We start from the raw sequence: 2,745 nt of genomic DNA, 5'->3' as shown, positions 1-2,745 counted from the left end.
TAACTTTTAAAGTCTTTATAATGCAATTTCTTTTATATAAATACTGCCAACAAGCAATGGAGATTTTACTACACTCTCAAGTACTTCTCTGGTGTTTATGTGGCCTGTGCCAGCAGGATTTTACATGCTTTGGAAAACGAACCCTGTGTGAGTGATTCATTATTCAGCTCCTATATCTTCTGTAGCAAAAAAGTGAAATCTGATCTTATCTGACAATTATATTTTCCACAAAAAAGGCCCCTTCTAATGAGATTGAAAGCAGCACTTCACAAAGAAATCAGATACACAGTGGGAACTGGAGAAATCCGGAGATGTTAAGGTGCTGTTGAACAAAAGCTGAAGAGATGCCACCATGGCAGCAATCTTTGACTTCGGGTCACAGACCAAATGGGGGCTACTTTCAAGGGAAATGTAACTGAAGGAACCACATCCATTACCAATAGGTTTAAGTTCACCAGAGGGAGGATGGTACCTCCAGTTGAAAAATGCTCTAGAAAATCTTGTTTTTGCCTACTGCACTGTTGCTTCCCTTGCAGTTATTTTCTGGTGCTACCATTGGAGAACCAAGTTTGCAGACATTCTGCGGCAGTCAATCCAACAGCAGCCGGCATCGAATGTTCATTTCCAACACCAAGAAATCAACTTATGCAGCTTCACAATCTTCTAGCCCAGCTCCCAGTTGACATTACTCACAGAGCCATCCAGGCACCCTCGGTTGGCATTGCCAAGCTGCTCAGGGATGTACTGGGATAAGAGAACAGAGGGGATAAAGCTTTAAAAATTACATCTTAAAACTGTAGAAAAAATAGAATACAAGGCAAGAACGGTAAGAAAAAATGAAGGAAAGAGAAAAAGCTGAAAAGGGGGGTACAAAGATGGAAGGAGACAAAAGCTTTTGGGTGTAAAAGTGGTGCTGTACAAAATGACCCACTTCTACCAGCCTAGATGTAGATACCCTCCTCCCCCAAAACCGTGCCCAGGTTTCCACATGGTTTGCTTTTTCCTTTTACAATTTTAGTACAACCGTTTTATAAAGCTGTAATGAAATTTCAAGAGAAAGCAGGTCACAGGCTTCTGAATACTCTTCTATGTGCAAGAGAAGGTCAAGAGTTTGGAACAGCTGTCTGTCTACGTGGGGAAGCTGAGCTATCTGTTTCTGCCAAGCATCTCTGTAAATTGTGCAATAATACCTCTGTACAGGGATTTTCTTAAAGAGTATGGTGGAGATCAAACTCACATTTTCTAAAGAGTATAGGAACAGAATCACTGCCATTAAGTGAGAGCATATAATGGGTTGATTGGGACAATATGAATATGCTTTCATATTCAATAATCATTCCTCTCAAATAACATTCTCCCCAACAGGCTACAATGATGTGACTAGTAAAGAATATCTGTATAATGATTTTATGTCAAACACAAATCTTTGTCTAGTCATGAAGTGATTACTGATTTTTAATTACACAGCTGGAGATATTTGAACAGTGTCTTGAGATATTCAGGGAGTGCTTTGCATTATTCTGAGACAGCTAATTGTTGGCCGTAATGATTCATTGCTGCTTTGAAAATTTAAACTGCTGCTTATTTTCTGTGCACAGAGGGAAATTTTGGATTTAGTATCTCGATGATTTCAAAATGGACTATGAACACACTCTGTAAACTGTCTCTGGAGTGAGAGCATGCTGAGACCTTCTTATTGGGTAGCTGAAGTAAGACTAGCTTGGCAGACAGTTGCTGGCCATCTGTCACCACACTGAAACACAGAACCAGACCAGTAGCCCAGGGACGCCCATCACTTGAAACAGTTTGTGCCTTTCCTTGAAAATGAGAGGGCATTACCGGTATGTTTTATAGCAATTCACATTTGAGGCTTAATCACAAGGTGTTACTCATAATGTGCAAAGAGATGCAAATGCCCAGAGGAAATGTAATTGTGGTTGTTTTAAAAAAAAAGTTGGGTTTGTCTTTTTTTTTTTTTTTTTTTTTTTTTTTTTTTTTTTTTTCTTTTTTGCCTAGGTTTGAGTTTGATTAGTTCATCTAAGGCATAGAGTGAAAAAATTCTGAGTGTGTTGGACATGTGGTCCTGCAGGGTCACAAATAAGATTAAGAATTGGAGCATCTTTCATCTGAGGAGAGGCTCAGAGAGCTGGGATGGCTTATCCTGGAGAAGAGAAGACTTGGGGAGGGGGAAAAGAGGGGGGAATGGGGAATCTTTCTTATTGAAATATCTGAAGTGAGAGTGTAAAGAAGATGGAGACAGACTATTTTCAGTGACACCCAGTGTCTGGACAAGAGGCAGTGGGCACCAATGAGAACACCAGAGGTTCCATCTAAACACCATGAAGCAATTATTTACTGTATGGATGCCTCAGAATGGCACAGGCTGCCCTGAGAGGCTGTGGAGTCTCCTCCTTGGAGATCTTCAAAAGCCACCTGGATGTAGTCCCGTGCAACTTGCTCTGGGTGGCCCTCCTTGAGCTGGGTGTCCTCCAGAGGTCCTTTCCCACTTCAACCATTCTGTGATTCTGTGATATATTCAACAAAGGCAGTTGAGAAGCACCCAGACAGGCACCATGTAGTGTGGGTGTGCCATGGGAACAACTGTAGTGATTTCATACTTAGGAATGAGAAAGGCACCAGACATCCCATCCTAGGTGTCAAACATTTGCAGCCTTTCGTATACTCTCCCAGTTTCTGTTTCTCTTCTCTTCTCTTCTCTTCTCTTCTCTTCTCTTCTCTTCTCTT

Source organism: Oxyura jamaicensis, chromosome 1, assembly GCF_011077185.1.
Source record: "Oxyura jamaicensis isolate SHBP4307 breed ruddy duck chromosome 1, BPBGC_Ojam_1.0, whole genome shotgun sequence".
NCBI lineage: Eukaryota > Metazoa > Chordata > Aves > Anseriformes > Anatidae > Oxyura > Oxyura jamaicensis.
Note: the sequence above shows the minus strand (reverse complement) of the source record.